The sequence below is a fragment of the Nestor notabilis genome, unplaced genomic scaffold (assembly GCF_000696875.1).
Source record: "Nestor notabilis isolate BGI_N333 unplaced genomic scaffold, ASM69687v1 scaffold3557, whole genome shotgun sequence".
Classification (NCBI taxonomy): Eukaryota; Metazoa; Chordata; class Aves; order Psittaciformes; family Psittacidae; genus Nestor; species Nestor notabilis.
Genome location: NW_009935960.1, coordinates 185,901 through 203,764, shown reverse-complemented (window position 1 = coordinate 203,764; position 17,864 = coordinate 185,901). Strand labels below are relative to the sequence as shown.

The window sequence follows — 17,864 nt, the reverse complement described above, 5'->3', positions numbered from 1 at the left end:
CGTGTGAGTGTGTACGTGTGCGTGCAGAATCATAACAGGCATTCAGTCCCAGCTGGGCAATGACACTAATTGCCCAGATCTCATGGATGCCTGTGATGCAGCGCGCTCACTTTTTCTCCTTCCCTATCCTCTCCAGGGATTTTTAAAATGCAGTATTTGAATTTTGGTGAGTGGTAAAGACCCTGCCCTAGGACCCATTTGACAAATGAGAAGCTGTGCAGCATCAGCACCAGCCGACTGAGCCTCACTGAGTCAATCTCTCTCTCTCTCTACTAGTCAGCAGCTACTGTTGTGAGACAAGCTTCAGCTCTCTGTCATTGAGGAAGTTCCATTTGCTCATCAATAGGCTGCAGGCTGTGTCTTCTTTTTTTCCCTCTGTGTTAAAAATTCGTAGTTTAAATCTACCAAGTTGCCTTAGCTGACAAATGAATGTAGGGATCTAGCACTGGGGAGGAAAAGGCATTCAAGAAAACTGTTTCTTACTTAAATAATCAAAAGGGAAAAAACGTAGTGACAAGATAGGGCAAACGTGCTTGCATGCAAGCCCCCTCACTTGTTCTACGTAGACTTCAGAGCAACACCATGCAGCATCCCCTTACGGGTGCAACCTGCGTGGCACTGCCGAATGTGGGCATGTGTCCCCAGCTCTCCTGTGCCTTGACTTTTATGTACTTACAGCAGGTAAGTTTGCTTAACTTTTTCTTTTCCTATAGTGCCTGCTTTGTCAGCATCATTTTGGAGATTTGTAATGTTGGAGATATATATTTTGTGAATAGACTGTATAAATGTCTCCCACTGTGTGGAGTGACTGTTGTGCCTGCACTTAAGAATGGTGAGAGTGAGTAGAAAATATGTTTTAACAGAGCATAAAGCCCTTTACGTATCTTTCATTTATTTTTTTCTTTTTTTTTTTTAAAATGACTTTATTGGTGCTGCCTATAGATATTTAACACAGTACTTTGACTGCATTTCTCATGGATACTGTTGCAGAGTTTCAGCCATAAAGGACTGCTCTTTATTCACTTGCAGGCATAAATTATACTTCTAATGTAAATGTGCCCAATGGCAATTTTGTTTAAGCCTTCTTTGAAGCCAGGAATTTTAAGTCTGTGTGAAACATGCTGCTGATTAAAATCAAGCTTATTTTTAGTTCATGAAAGAAAAAAGAAAAAAAAATTGATAAAGCTGTATCTGTGCAGAAATAATACCTCTATCACTGAAGTATATTGGAATGGGTTTAAAAAATGTTCTGATATCAAGCAAAATAATAATTTCTAGTCCATTTTTAAGATTTTATTTTTTCTAATTAATTTCATATAATTTTTGCCTCAGGGTTTTGGGTTTTTTTCTAAATATTTCCACCCCTCTCCTTCTCCGGTTATTTATTATTTGGTACCCTCTCTCTGTTATGACATGAAATAAATAACTGGATAATAACACATTCTTTTTTTAAACTAGTATTTTGGAATCGTGATTGTATTCTGGTTCTCTATTTTATAACTGAGTCAACCATTACAGATAGTCATCTAGTAAGCATGTAGAGCCACAACAGAAATATTTTAAAATGCAAAAAAGATTAATCCTGTTTATTCTGTTACTTTCTGCTGAAACTTCAGAGAAAAAAAAAATCTTGTGCCTACTGTAACAAATAGGGGCATTTCTTCCAACTTCCCCTACAATAGTTTATGTGCATAATGACTTCCATGAAACAGTCTCTAACTTTATTTCTGTATTTACAAATGCCTGAATGATGTTTTACAGTATTTCTTTTTGTTCCTAAAGATGAGATAAAATAAAGCTTATTTTTATTTCAGAATATTGGTTTTCTATTACTGCTGAAAGAATAGAACTCAAGTATTTGCAGAATATAAACCCTTCTGTAGCCTTTTTTTTTCTTCTCCTTCAGTAGTGTAGGATAAACCATTTCTAACTTACAGCATGGGAGTGAGTGCATAATAACAGATTCTTGTATACGCCCTAGATTATACATGTATGTGGGAGGGATTCGTATGTCTGCAATTAAAATATGCATCAGATAAATATGATGTATTTAATATTTAAAGAAATTGCATGTCTTAACTAAAATGCATGCTCTTAGTAGTTTTGTATTCTGGATATGTTTTAGAAATTACGTTTGTAAATGAGTTTTAATGATCCAGTGTGACTTGTGCACTTACTGATAGTACACAAAATGTACTCCTGTGTTTTGTTGGATTTGTTCATTTGAGTTTGGCAAACAGCAATATGTATGTTAAAGATGCAGCTTTTGGAAGGAAAAATGTGAATTAAGGTGAGAGGTCAACATGGCCACACAAGGAGCTGATAAAAGATAACTTAAAGATGAGATTAGGTGCTATAATAACCTTCCTGTATGAGGTATTGCAGTATCATTATGCAAACACATCTATAGTATAGCACTGCTTTAAGGTTTAAGAAACTGTGCAACCATAATGATTACTTTAAAATACTGAATTCAATTCCATCTCTTCCATTTGAGAGAAAGATGAGAAGTGATTGCAAATGCACTTCACAGAGTGCTGTATCTAGCGGATAATTTTTAACTCTTTAAGTGGATTAACTGGCACACTGAGAGTATCTTTTTTCTTTTTTTTTAAGTGTTGGCTTTCTCGCCTGGTTAATCCTATTGTCAGTTTAGAATCATTCTGCCTCTAGTAATCACAATTATATTTAAAGTTAAAAAGTCATCTGAATTCCTGATAATAATTTTGGCAGGTTTAAAATTTTCTGCTTGTTGCTTCTTTTGATCGCTGGTTGGCATTTTAGATATTCTGGACTCCTAGGGAGTCAGATAATTTTCATCTTCATTCAGATATGATTTATTATTTTGCGTATTTGATTAAGTATTTCTTCAGCAACAATTTATCTCAGAATTATTCAGGCAGAAAGATGGTACTGTGGTAACATCACCTCCAAACCTAACATAACATGGTTCTAGTTTTAAATAGGAAAGACTAAGAAGTGGTTTTACCTTTTTGAAAATCATGAATAAACTTCTACCATGCCAGTCTACTTGGGGTGGTTGTTTTTTTCCCATCTCTGATAATTTCAAATAAACCTACAAAAAGATTTGTATGTTCAGGGCACATATCACTATTTCATTGAAACTGTAGATGTTATAAAGTTGTGTATTGATCTTAAATACTGGTAACCTAAGAGCTTTATCTGGCAATTTAATAACTAATGATTCCCCCCCTGCCTGTGGACCCAGTGACCAGCAGTATAGAGACACTGTGTGAACATATCGAGGATTTTTTTCCTCTACAAATTGCACTTCAGATATGTCTGCTCCCTTGCACCTCAATTAAAATTAATTCAGACATTTGTATTACAAGTGAGCTCTTAGTTTTTAAAACTTACTATTTAGAATCTGCGAAAATATTTGTTCTCTGGTTTTATGTGTATCTAGTATATACCCTAGTATTCTGTCACATGTAACTTTGATAATTGGATAGGTCTTTTCTGAAAGACTATAGAAGGCATCAGGTTCTTCTCAACATGGGCAAATGAGTCTTCCTGACAATAAATATTTATGTAGCCATAATGATAGTGGTTTTCTGGGGAGCTGTAGTAATCATTTGGGAAAGTCGTTTTTTGGTAGTCACTTGGAATTGGCTGTTACTTATTTGCTGAACTAATGCTGCTTGGTCAGTTTGTTTAGTATAAATGGATAGATTGCTTTCCACAGCATACCTACAGAAGTGCTCTACTACTTTGTTCAGTGTTAGAAACTTAAGTATTTGCTCTGATACCTGCCAGATTATGTTTGTATGTAATGTTTTAAGAGCTTAGTGGGGAACTGAGGTTTTTTTAAAAAACAGTTTGTGAATACAGGATGCTATACCTAAAAACATTTAAGCCTAAGTGTTGAAAATAAAGTTGAAAATAAATAAAGTTCAGAGGCCTAGTTCACATTATAGATGAACTATTAATCAGATATTCACTGGAAAAAGACAACAGAAACTGAAGGATGCTTCCAAGGTAGTTAAGCTATTTGAAATGGTCTGAAATTATTTGGCTCTTCTCTTACTAAGACGCTTCTAGCTTCAGAAATCCAGAAAGAGTTTTCAAACGTTAGAACTGAAATGATTATATTGGTGGCAGCAACAAACAGAAGGAGGATATATGGGTTTGATCTGCAAGTTTTTACTGTATCATGATAAAGATAGGGACAATTGGGAAAAGAGTAGATGCGTTTGGATTAGAATTTTGACTAGTGTCAATATTTAAAGATACAGGAAAAGGGAACTCGGATTTGCAGTGCACCCTATCGTTTCAGAATATTCATGGTGTTAGCAACAGCTAAATACATCTATTTTCTCCTTCTTATTAGCACGCATCGATGCAAGAAATAATTTCTGACCACAAACTTAAATCAAGTGCTAGCAGGAAGTAATTTTTGCAGCAAATTTTTGACTGCTTGTAAATTGGGATTTAGTGTGTATTAATGGAGGCTTAGTTCTGTAACTGATGTTTCCCTGTGATAGATACTTGCCTGGACATAGGGTTATTTAGCTATAACTTTCTGAGTAAAGTAACAAAGTTAGCCGTGGTTTTGAAACATCACGTAATATTCCATGTCACTGTGTGCAGTGCTGCTGTCATTATTTTAAAATTGGTAATTTTTTCTTTCTGTTTAATGGTAATAGATGTGCTTTGTTTTGAATAGTGAAGTGGTTTGTACTAAGGGTAATTCCTCTTAAATGGAGCAATTGCTCATAGTGGACATTCACAGATCGAAAACAATTGAACTGAAACTTCAATATCAACCTTTTCTGTCTTTAACAAGAAAGTAGTTCACGATACAGCTCTCGTATCAATGGTGAAAAGAATCCACCATGAAAACAAAACAAACCCCAGCAAACTCTCCATCTCTGCCCCAGCTATTCCATTAGTGCTTACATGGTCAATTAGTGTAATTTTATTTGGGCCTTAAGCATTATGACTATAGAGAAAAGATGAATTCCCCACTCAGTTACTTATGTCATGCTTCTGGATCTCATGATTTATAGGAGCCCAAAAGACTTTATCACATTCTTTCTTCATGGCTTAATTCAATGTTGATTTATTTGGTAGCACTTTCAGTTGATGTAGTCAATAGCATCAATAATGGAATAAGGATTAGAACAGATTATCTTTGTGCTAAAGTTATGTTGAGAATTAGAATGGATGGACAATTCCTGCCTACGGTTTACCCCTTTTATAGAGCACAAGCACATCAGTTGCTAAATGCCACAATTGGAGTTACAGTTCTAAATATGTGTCTTTTGCATTTTGTACTTCAGTGAGCCTTCAAAGATCAGGTATGTTAGTTGAATTCAGTAACTGATATTTTATAATGACACTGTTTAAATCTATCATGAGAACACTGCCTTTCTTTACTAGTCCATTTATAGTACCCGTTTACTCTGTGGCTCTCCTGTAAGATCAGTTAATCTGACCTTAGCTTATGAAAATTGTAGGCATCTGTGAGCTTACAAATTGGAGTCTTTGCACAGTTTTGTTCCTCGCTCTGCAATTTCATGGCAGTTTTCATGTGAGAACATACAACCTCTGCTTATGACTGCATGAGTGAAAAGAAGTCCACATTACTAATGCTCACTCACCATCTGTTTTTCTTACAGCTGGGCCCTGAATTATTGTCCAGTAGCTGATGGACTGAGGGTAGGCAATCTTTTCAGGGTTTTCTGGTTCGTTTAACCGGCTTCCCTGCCTCAAGAGAAACAGTGCTTGTTTATTCGTATGTGTAGGGTAAAAAACTGTACTCTGGCAGATAAATTATAGTGCTCTGTTAAATAAAGGAATTACCATGCTACGGACTGTACAGTGCAGCTGCATGTGCACCTCGGGGGGCAGTGTGGCACTCTCTGGGAATTCTGTGTGGGAATGAAACCGACCTCCGGGTGGGAGTGCAATTGTTGAGTCCAGAAGTACTGTTAGTGCAGAAGTAAGGAATGATGTCTTGATGTGCTGTTTATCTTAATTAGGGGGTGAATAAGATCGTTTCGTATTCACCAATAAACTTAGAAGCTGGTACTCAAGACTCCACCTCTGATTCAAGACAAATTTACATGTTGACAAATCTTTTGTCTCACAAGAGCTGTTTTGTTGTTTTCCAGAGACTAATGAGAAGTGGCTTAGAGATCAAGTGCTATAGCAGTACTCATTCTGAATAAGAGCTAGTTTGGGGCATTTAACGACAGCTTGTCAAACAAAGTCTCTTCTCACAATAGCAAGAGGAGGTGCTTTAGTTAAGTGCTCCCCTCTAAATACTAGAAGAAAAAGAAGAGGGGGGGGGGGAATACCAACACCAAACCCCTTCAGCCAACCAGAATCAGTTAAGAAGGTTTCTTGCTGCTTTGGAATATAAGAGCCAGAGCAGTTGCAAAGGAGCTTCCACGTGGCAGACGCAGGTGAATATTTTTGGCTTACAATCATTGTTTTTATAACTGGGCTCTTCGAACATTTTAAAACTCTTCAGCTGAGAAGTGATGGCTGGATTTTCTGTTGTGAGCTCTTCGTAAGTTGTCACTCTTCATTGATACTTGCTAAATAGGTGTGTGGATGGTCATTTTCTGAAAAATTTTTGTGGTGTGGTATTTTATGCCAAGGAAGGTTTGCAGTGGTTATGTAAGCAGGGGCTTTCTCAGGGCAACTGGTCGTTATTTCATTCTGTTGTGTAGATTTTTGACCAGGAGCCATGCAGTGCTAGATGATGAATATTTTTTGTTTCAATGAATATACTTCTGAACTGGTAAATAAATACTATCATCATGTTAATTCTGTTAAAGATATTTTTGAAATATTTAATAGGTAGTATAAATGAAAGTGATGGAAATTGTGACACTAGAATTTATCACTTTCCTTTGTAGAGTTAGAATAATGTTAGGGGAAAGGAGAAGTCAGCACCCTCTAAGAATCCTTCAAGCTTTCCTGCCTTTTAAAGGTGTATGTGCAATTGATTTATCAGGTTTAAAGTGTGATGTGTAGTACAAGAGCTCTCCTGAGGTACTCCTGTCATTTCTTTGCTAGCATTGCTCATTTACCTCTGAGTTGCCTATTGCAGCGCCATTGACTTCTTTTACATTTTGCTTCCCCTCCTACTCTGTCAGTGCAGCAGCCCAGTGAATTTAATTAGAGAAAATAGCATATCTAATGTCTGTAGTATTCTGAGTAGTTGTAGTTGGGCCTTTGGTCTTTTGCACTATAGCAGGCTCCAGCTGTGGAGAGATCTCACTGTGTTTTGATCCTGCTCTTTCTCGTTGTGTTGAACACATGCAGAATCAAAATTAGGTACTGTAGTAAGAACTGAAGCATTCAGTGAATTATTTTTTGTTCACAGTGAGTCACTGACTTTTATTTTTTCCCCTAGATATGGAAGGAAAGTGTGTGGTACTTCAGAATAGAAGTACTTAAGATGTTCAGATGCTTATGAGTAAGAATGCAAGTGCTTTCATCTTAGATAATTTTTCTAATTTACCTTTTGATGCTTTATATCAAAACACACCAAAAATTGTTGGTCTTCCTATCTGTAACAACTTGAATATGTTTTTTCTAACTGTGCATAAATTTAACAGTATCATCTTATGAAAGATTTGTGAGGTGTGTCTGTGCTTCTTATATACCTTGCCTCAGTTCCTTACTGATTTGCACTAACATTATTATTATTATTATTATTATTATTATTTAGTTTTGAAGACTGCTTTTGTTTTCCTTCTCATTACCTTTTCTTTTATAGCTGCCTGCATTACGTCTCCTGTGGCCAGTAAGACTTCTATAAATTAAATAGTTAATTATGGGTATTGATTATGGGCATGAAACTTCATCACAAACAAGGAGTGATAAGAAATATTAAAATACAAGTGTATGTTTTCATGATGGCACTGTTTGTTGTAAGACACTGTGAATTTAAACTATTTGTTTGAAATAAATTTCAGTAATCTACAGAGGGAGGCAAAAAACCTGTTAAAAATTCTCCCAGAGGGTAAGATCTCATCAGAAGAGAGCTAGTGTGAAAATTTGGGGGTGAAAAGAAGTCAGGCAGCATATATCCAGTGACTGTCCCCTCCTTTCTTAAGCTTTTTTTTTCCTTGTCATGTGTTAGTGCTATCTCTGGGATGTTACATGGCTGCATAGCTCAATTAATGCTCTGTGGCAGGAGGAGGAAAAAAATGTCTCTCTCTTGTCAGAAGTGAAGTTATTTACTTTCAAAAGCTGACAGAATAGCACTGCAGGGGCTTCATTTATTTCCATTCAGAATGTCATTATTGTGTAATGCAGAGGGACTTGTGCATGCATTGCAGGCTTATTCTTGTAATCTTTAGTCTGCTGGATGGCTGCAGAAGTGTAAAATGGCACACTGGAATGTTACCTTGTTCTGGCTTCAGCTCATTCACTTTTGCAAAGCTGCATTCCAAGTGTCTTAAAATATTTGCTACTTAGATGGCAATAAATTCATTTGTCGATGATGCTGATGCTTGATACATTTGGAATCATTCTCTGGCCCAGCTGAAAGAGTGATTGTACCCTTAGTTACCTTTATAATATTTGTTATTTTTCCTGATGGGTAGCTTATGGTTTTAGACTGCCTTTTCAGCATTGCTCTCTCTGTCATACTCTTCAGTTTTAATAAGTCTAGCCCCAAAAGGAATATTTTAGTGCAGAATGTTTTATGAAGACTACTTGCTATTTCATTGCATAGTTTGGGAAAGCGTTCAATGTTGTTGTCGTTGTATTGTATGTACTTCAGGGGCAAAATAAGTAGTCTAGATGTTCCCTATCCAAGTTCAATGTGTGTTGCTGCAAAAATACAAGAATGCAATTTCAATAGTTTTGGTTTATTTTTCCTTTCCAATTACTACCATCTTTTCCAGCACCACTTAGAAAACCATGGCACATGCGCATGAAACTGCCTGTTGCTCTGTGGAAAGAATTTTGGTATACCTAAAGTAAATACACTGATACAGGTTAACTTCACGATTTCCTCATGCCCAGTTGTTGCCCTTCTTTCTGCCTGCTCTTAAAAAAAAAATAAAAGAGAAAATTCTTAAGACTAACCTCACTTTCAGTAGCTTTTTTCAGTTCGTTTTTTTTTTGTTTAAAGTGGTAAACTAAACACAAAATTGAAAATTTATTTAATAATAGTAGATTTTATTTGAACACAGGCTGTTTTCAAATGCAGGGAAAAGGATTGCACTTCTAAATAAGCTTGCTTGCTTGTTTCCTTCTTTTCCTTTATTTGCAGACATAGAATCCAATAAATTTCTATTGCAGTTTCTGGGCTTGGGGGAGAAAAAGGAGAGGAAGAGTACAAAGCTATTGGGAAGCATCAAACACAGAGAATGATGAAGTACATTTCATAGCAGCCAGTTCCAACCCCAAAATCCCTGTTGTGCGGGAAAGCTTTCCAGCTCACACAGGAAATTCAGCCATTGCATGGCATAGTATTAATGATTTATACACACTGCACCGCTGCTTTTGTTCGCTAGCAGAGCCAGGTTGTGTTAATAAAGGAATTTCGGGGAAAAAGGTCCCAGCATGCTGAGTTGTTTTGCTCAATGTGGTGGATGCTGCCTTCATAAATCAAAGGAATTTAGTGCTTTACAACCCTTCAGAGGTACTGAGGGTGGTGTTTTTTTCTTTTTTTTTAATCTGATTCACCTAGGAATATTTTCATTTCTATAAAGAATGAATGAACTACTGGATGAGATCTCTCTCAGCTGTTACAGGGTTGATTGGTTTGCTTCACAGTGGCTTTATACTTCCATTTGTTTTCCATCTGGTATTTATGGTGTTGTCTACGGAAAGAGGCTAGCATGGTTTTATTAACATAAAGAGATGCAGATCACATTATATTCTGTTTTGTCTCTCGGAAATAACTGAAAGTGTAAAGGCAAATATGTTTGCAATAAACAGATTTTGTATTCTTTATCTAAAATAAAAGCATTAATTACACTTATTAAAGCATTTATCCTTTTAAAATCAAGATTTTTTTTTAATTAGCAAAAATATGCTTCCATTTTCTTTTGCAATAAATGTGTTAATTTTCAAAGTTGTTTTTTTACCTGGAAACTTTGTTTCCTAATAGTAACTGTCAGACTGTGTATGTAATTTTGTATTAATGTACATAATCATTCTTTTTAGATAGTGGATTGATATTGATATTGATACTACTGAAGAAAGTATGTGTCTGCATTTGATTATAGAAATGAAGATAAGGGCGGTTTTGAGAAATGCTCTCAGGTTCTGTCGTGGACTGTTAAACAATGTTGCACACTCTTCTAGAAAATAAACACTTGGTTTAGTACTTAGAGAATCTCATCTTTAATTTCTGTTATTCTTTTGCAAAGGTTGGGGGGTGAGGTGGGTGTAGAAAATAATTACAGAGAACGTGGTTTGCAGTTAAAGGGACTCTGGCTTTCCAGGGGAACCTTAGGACTTAGTATTACACAGCAGGCACAGTAGTTTTAGTCTATTTGGATCATTCAGAGTCATTGATTCATGTAGCTTTTGCTTACAGAAAGTATGACTGCCTGTCCTGGCTTTGTTGCAATAGAAAACATGGTTCCCTCCCAGCTCTGTGGAAGTCAGCAATGTGGAACTGGGGCTGCAGAAGTTAAAGCTACTTAATGCTGAGAGGAATTGTGTGTTTGTAGTTTGTTCTGTAGTCTGAAGCCAGATTAAAACCTTCTTTTCCATTTTCATCACTGGTTTAAATATCGAAGATTAATATAAGACAGGTGACCAGTAAATGAGGTTTCTGTTTATAGAGTACCATTTTTGTATTTGTTTGTCCTCGATTATTTGGGTGCGTGAGTGTTTCATTGTATTTAATTATGTCTGTGAAGCATAAGACAACAGTCAACATCTGCTCTATTGTTTCTTTGGTTTACAGATAGCTTTGATGGGTTATTAAACAATCTATTTTTCAAACAGAAAACAGGGATATAAGCTGCACTCATATTATGTAATTTTGTAAAGGTACATTATGTAATTAGCTGTCTAGTGTTTGCACAATAATCTTTTACTTTGATTGAATAAATGCTGTTCCATTAAAAAATATGCAATGATCTGCGGCAGTTTTTATTTTATAGTGTACTTCTAGTTCATAATATATGAGTTAAGTTGATTTTGCCACTACTTAATTGATTTTACCATACATTTGATATTGAAATGATGCTCTGGAGTTGTGAATGCTAACACAAATATTAGAAATGTGTATTAACTTTAATTTATTGCTGAAACAGCTGCCGATGAACTCCTACAGCTTACAGAAAAAATATTCATTATCTTGAATTATTTTTAAGTAAAAGTTTACACTGTTGCTAGAGTATCAGCTGGGGAGAGCAATGCTCAAACTGCTTTTATTCTCACAGGTCTTATTAGGGCAGAACAACCCTTGGTACTCCACTGCCAAGAGAATTTGTATTGTACGAGAAGGGAGACTACACTGTAGAACTTGACTCTTCTACAGATGGATTTCCTGTTGAAAGAGTGCTTGTTTCATTTCCTGTTTTGAATTCCTTTGTTTTAATGTACCTGTCAGCTGTTCTAAGTCTCTTTATGTAATGCTGATGTCCACTATATTCACTCTGGATGGATGAAGGTAAATTACTGAAAAATTCCAACTACACAGTATGTGATTGGTTTTGCCTCAAAAATAAAATGAGACCAGACCTTCCGTAGCTTTTATCATTGCAGAAAGTCACCTATTAAAATGCTTGAGAGCATGAATTTGTAGTATTTTGATGGCTGTTGAGCAGCCACTCTATACCAGTACAGAGCTACAGCTGCCTCTAGCTGTTTCTTACATGTGTACATCCTTTGAAATGCTGTTAACGTAATGTTGTGAGTTTATGTACACAGGTTTTCCATTGAATAAAATTGTTTATCATCATTTTAACATGAACTAAACTACCCCTTGTATATATTTAACAGAATTCAAAGGTGGGGGGGAAAGGTGTAGTAAGCATAATTACTAAGAATAGTCCACATTATTAATTGTCATGTAGGACTGATGTGCCGCGTGCTTGTTTAAATGTCATTTTGCAAAATGGCATTCAGTTTTTAGCATAGAATGAAAATTCCTCACTTTCTTGTGCAAAGGCTTGTCAGAAATACTTCATCATCTCCCTCTCACCTATCCATGTGCATCAGCAGCAAAAGATGTTAACGGAAAACAGGGATTTCAAATCTGTTCCTTCAAGTGTTGGTAAATGCTCCTCAATAGATTTGGAGGATTACACTTGCAGTTTCGACTCTGCACAATCCAACAGGAGCTTGTAAATACAGTTTTCTAACAAAAGAAGGAGTGCCAGGGTAGTGCTGTTTGGACTTTGAACACTTTGAAAAAGATGTTTCCAGAAACCCACTGCGGGGCGGTGGTAGTTCGGTAAATTTGTTTGTGGGTTTTGTTGGTTTTGTTGTTTTTTTCTATGATGTTTATTGCAAAGTGATTTGGTAAGGTGTATGTCTTAGGTACTGCTCATTATAAACAAACCTGTGTGATCGTATACAGTCAAACCAAGCATGCAGCTGTCTTCAAGTGCATGTGTGGGAATGGAGCATTCACAGGCTTTTTCCTGGTATGTAATGCAGAGATGGATTTTAATGGGAATAAAAAACAGGATCGGAATTTCTCCTGTGGTAGATCGACACAGGTTATTGACTTCCACTAATTAGGTTATCCTTGGCTTTGCTGTAAGCTTTGTGCATTGTACAGTTTATATGCATTTTCTCTCATCATTGTGTTCTTTTATTTTTTGCTTGAGAACAGTTTTAAGTGCTTATTTGCACTAAAATTATACAAGTGGTGTGTGCCCACTTCCAGCAGAAAACGAACTTTGAAAGTGTTTTCTGGAAATGCTAAGGGAAAGTTATTTTCACAGATTTATGAGTGAGTTACAGCAGGCAGCATCTGATCTGCAGAAGTGGCAGACCCTGGTTATTTGTATAGTGTTATGAGGAATTAAGGCTACAGAGCAGAAAATAATTCAGTATTTTGTTTGTATGATCTTAAAAAGCTGATGGGGAAAGAACAATAGAGGGTAAGAATTCAGGAAATGTAGCTTTTTTTACTAGTACCACAAATGGCCAAATAGATTAGTAGATAACAAAAGCTGTGAACTTCCATTGCTTATGCACTAGTACTAGATGACTCAAGCGTCTGAGGAAGCAGGCTGTGAAGGAAACCTATCATTAAGAAAAAAATTAAGGGAATTATAAGAACCTTTGAAAATAATTTCTATAAGAATTCACTAATCCCGGTTGACTCGTTAATTAGTCCGAAATCTGACAATTCTGTAGAAGCAGCTACATAGCAGTTTTCTGACATTGCAGTACCAGAGAGATACTCCAGTAATAGCATTTGTAATCCAGAGGTGCAAAAGCAATGTGTGTGGGAACAACAGAATATCAGCTTCCAGTGCAGTTCATGTTTGTTGAGCAACACAAGTCAAAACTAATACTAAATTTCTTGTTTTCATTTGTTCCTGGTATTCAATAATGTGCATTTTGGTGTTTTGCTTTTTTACGCAACAGTATCATGGGTTGCATGTCTTCTGGTTAGGGACAAATGGCTATTGAGAAAAGGTAAGAGGCTCTTGGTCAAAGAGTTCTAGTTAAATTTTTGGTTTCTGATCCTCCTATGTTGCATTGCAGGAGAACTGGGCATATCTCAGGTCTTAGGACTACTTCTTGTCTTACTTCTTGCAGCAATAAAATCTTACTTATATCCAACTATTAAGTCCTGATTTCAATAAAAATAGAACTAATCCTCTTCTGTTTTCCTTTTCTGCACAAGTTTACCCCAGTCCTTGACTGGTGTGCTCCGAGGGCACTGACAAAGGTTCATTAAAACCTAAATGAAGGTGAGATTGAAAAGGCCATCCTTTCTTTTTTGCCTTCTAATATAAAATGGAATTAACCAAAACTAAAAGATGGAGCCTTGGGCGACATGGTCGAGGATGAGGCATCCCTGTCCATGGCGGGGGGTTGGAACTAGATGGTCTTAAGGTCCTTTCTGACCCTAACCATTCTATGATTCTGTAAGTGGATGGCAGGAAAGGTTCTTAGCATCTGGCATTGGTACAAAATTGTTATGTTTTTCTGTTCTTAAGTGCTAATTCTAGCCTATGTTGTTTGGATCAGTAGCACGGTCCCCAAAGGTTTACATTGTCCTGAGGAAGTTGTGAGAGAGATTAGAAATCAACTACTTTCCATGAATTCAGTATCCACCATGGCTGCTGAAGAAAATCACCTGTTTAGTAGAATAGTTACTTAGGACTGGGAATGCATAATAAATGAGTAGAATATTGTCTAAGAGGTCTTGGGGGATGGGAGGAAAGAAAACGCGTGATGTGATTCTTTAAGGTGAGATCTCTTTCCTGTATTACCAGGAAGTTTTGTTGAAACTTAATCCAGGGAACTTTATTCTTTCAGAGTATTTTTACTGCGTATTAGCTGTTTGTGTCAAGATGCCTGTAGAGAGTACCAGAGCAATTCCCCTCACATTGGCATGGCCTCAGTCACAGACCCTTAGGGTATGGGAGGAAGAGATCTGACCACTCTGAGGAAAAGGCAGGTACTCATCTGCCATGTAATCTGTTGGCTGGGTTGGCCTGGAGAACAGCTACCTGTAGGACATCAGGCTGAGCTGAGGAGTGGTGCCTGAATTGCTGAATGTGGGATTAAGTGTGTCTCCAAATAGTTGCATTAGGAGATACCTACTAGACTGAATTGACTTCAGACATAAAGCAGCAAAGAAGTTGAAAAAGGTTTTTTTAACTTTGTGGTATTCAGATTTGGAGGCAAGATTCCTATCTACTGTGCCGTCTAATGCTTGCAGCCAAATTCTGCTTGCCTCAGATGCTCCTAGCATCTAGTTCTTGGCTAAACTTCAGTACTTAAAAGCTATTGCTGATCTTTTGAATAGAGCTGACTTAGAGCTTGCATTACACTGAATGCCTTCAAGTCTTGATATTTTATCTGTGGAGAATATGAAATTTGTCAGTTGAGAACAGATATTCTCTTATCCTTTTAAAGTCCTGTAGGGTCTTTATTATTTTGGGGTTTGAAGAGGTTATTTCTCCAAGGCACCCTGCTCACTTAGGATATCTACCCTATGCTGGTTTCTGCAATCAGACCATTGCACTTGGCACAGTAGGGTGCTTGAATGATGTATTTATACAGGCAGGAGGCATGACTTAATACCATCTCATGATTCACCATGCAGTCCTATTAATACGAACATTACTCAGGGGAATGAGTAGCTGTTACTTGTCAGCAAATCCCAAGTGTGTTAAGGGGGTGAAGTTGTATTGAGAGATCCTCACAGTGATACTCTGATTTTCCCAAGGGAAGCAAATAAAACTGTACTTTGATGAGTAATGAACGTGCTAATTGGGGTCAAGAAGAAGTCATAGCTTCCTGTGATAGAGTAGTCAGAGGAACCTGACTTCAGCAATAGAGAAGTCCATTTGACCGGATTTGGCAATAAAAATATGTGGCTATCTATCATCTCCATGCAAACAAAAGATAACACTGACAGGAAGGTGACTTGTCTGTTCTAGAATACACTGTTACAGTTCTGAGATCCTGTTTTATGTCTGTTGGTGTTAACAAGACAACAACCATGAATGGTACGGGGTGAAGACTGATGGTGTGCCTAAGTATTAGGAAAAATCCTGTGTGGAATGGATGCTGAACTAGCATGGCATTGCTTGGGTATGTCACTGGGATTCATTAAGAGTGGATACTGATTAGAAGTTAGTCTGTTCCTGATTTGCAAGAAAAATGCTGTTTTGTTGCTGCTGGTCTGTATTTGCGAATGAATGCACTCCAAGGGGCAGATTAGAGCCTGCTCCTACCTGTTGGCAAAATACATGAAAAATTACGTATTTCTTGGGCATCTTTTATCCAGCACACGAAAGGGAAGAATAAATGAATGAGAATTGAGATTCAGATACGTGAAAGTATGATAGTAATTCATAATTTATGAAGTACATATGTATAGTCTGACATTCTTAAAAATCAAGATCTATGTGGTACTGCTTATCATTTATGCCACTGGAAAATACATGTCATTTTCGGTAGTTTGGCTATGTAGCTTTGTGATGTCAAACAAACACAAGATCTTGAAAGATCAACGGAAATGTCCATTCTACATTTCATGCAGAATTTTCAAAACTGCTTAACTTCACATAGATTGGAGGCTTATCTCGGCTTTTAAGAAATGGCAGATAAACTCAAGAGCAGAGTCATGGATGATATCTGAAGTAGCCTGGAGATGGAAAAGAGTCTATTCTTAAATAAGTCAGTGGTGGGAATACAATGGATTTGGTACACAATCCAACTGATAGGAATTATTAATAAAAGCCAGTATGGAACTCTGTAAGAAAAGGAAAGCAATGTAATGCTCATAAGAAAGAGAAGACATTTGCAACACATCTTTGGTGTTGTGAATAAGTAGCTACGTACACATGTCAAAATCAACTCTTGGTAGTTAAAGCAGTAGTATTTTCCTTGAGATCTACAGCTAACTTTTCAGAGTGATCCAGGACAATAGGATACAGAGAAACTCCCTTCACAAATAGAACTGTAAAAGTGGCTTACATCAGCATGTATGCTGCACCACTTTTTGTTTCAGAAGATGATTTTTTGTGCGACTTCTTGATAGACTAATGTTATCCTTCTTCCTAGTTCAGTGGCCAGCACATTAAGTAACTGAAGTTCCCAGATCCATTCTGCTTTAATTTTGATATGAATGCTGGCACAAAATAGAGAAATCTGGTTGTGATTTGGAATTTTTTCTAAATCATATGAAACACACATAAGTCAAAAGGCACCTACAGCTCTTTGTTTAGTGTGGTTTTTGGTTGGGTTTTGGTTTTTTTCCAGGGACTAGTGGTTCACAGATTGTTCCCTGTTTTTGAGCCATGATATGTATGGATGATGACAGATCCTTATGTTTCTGTGGTAGCCAAAGGGAAGTCCAGCCACAGAGGCATCCCTTAACTGCATTTTTTCAACCTGCTTCCTCTCTCTAGCATACATTTTGTCACCTATGTAAGTAAATGTGTTTTGTGATTCACTGAAGGGTAAATTATTCTGTCTGCTATCAGGAAACAAATATGTACCTCTAGCAATGTAGGCTAAGCAGGAACTGAAGGCTTCTAAGGATGGAGAAGAGGACAATGTAAAAATTTCTGCCTCCACATGTTCCTGAAAAGGTGGGGCTAAGTAGGTGTATACCTTACAAGTATGTGTTCTTTGGCATTACTGTCCTAGGTGGAGATCTCCCTATAGCAGACACAGTTCTTTTCTAAAGAAATTTATATAGTTTAAGTGGATATGAACATATAGTTGGCCTGCAGATGAACAGGAATATTGGCATCATGCTACTCAGCAGTCATTTCATCCCCCAGTCAACATTTTCATGTGGTATTCTGGCAGGAGGAGGTTTTATGGGGTGAAAAAAAACTTTAATTAAATGTTTATAGTAAGTCTTACCTGGTATCAGGAAATCATGAAAGAAAGCATTGATGTCATTTTGAGTGTGGTCAGGAAGTGAAGGGGTATAATATTAAAGGCAATATAAAGAAGCTATCAATCTTTTGAGTTGTTCACAGTGGTAGTTTGGGTAGGAATAGGCTGAAGTGAGTACTTGATGGTGTTGACAAGTACCATATAGTTGCTGAGGTAGTAAAAGGATGTGTTGTGGGGCCAGGCAAGGAAAGGAGAAGTGGTCTTTGTGGGAGCATTCCAAAAGAAACGCAAAGGTGAATCAGTGCACGGTACTGACAACTAACCAACTCTGGTTAGTCAAACCAGAGAAAAAGGAATGGCCA

At 36.9% G+C, this 17,864-nt stretch overlaps 1 protein-coding gene across 1 annotated transcript in view; it reads left to right on the top strand.

Moving 5' to 3' along the window:
- Positions 1 to 640: 640 nt before the first annotated feature.
- RBFOX1 (RNA binding protein, fox-1 homolog (C. elegans) 1) overlaps positions 641 to 17,864 on the top strand; it is a gene marked incomplete at its 3' end in the record, with an annotated part of 199,842 nt that continues 182,618 nt past the window's right edge. The window contains exon 1 of the mRNA XM_010018086.1: positions 641 to 681. The remainder of the gene's footprint in view (positions 682 to 17,864) is intronic.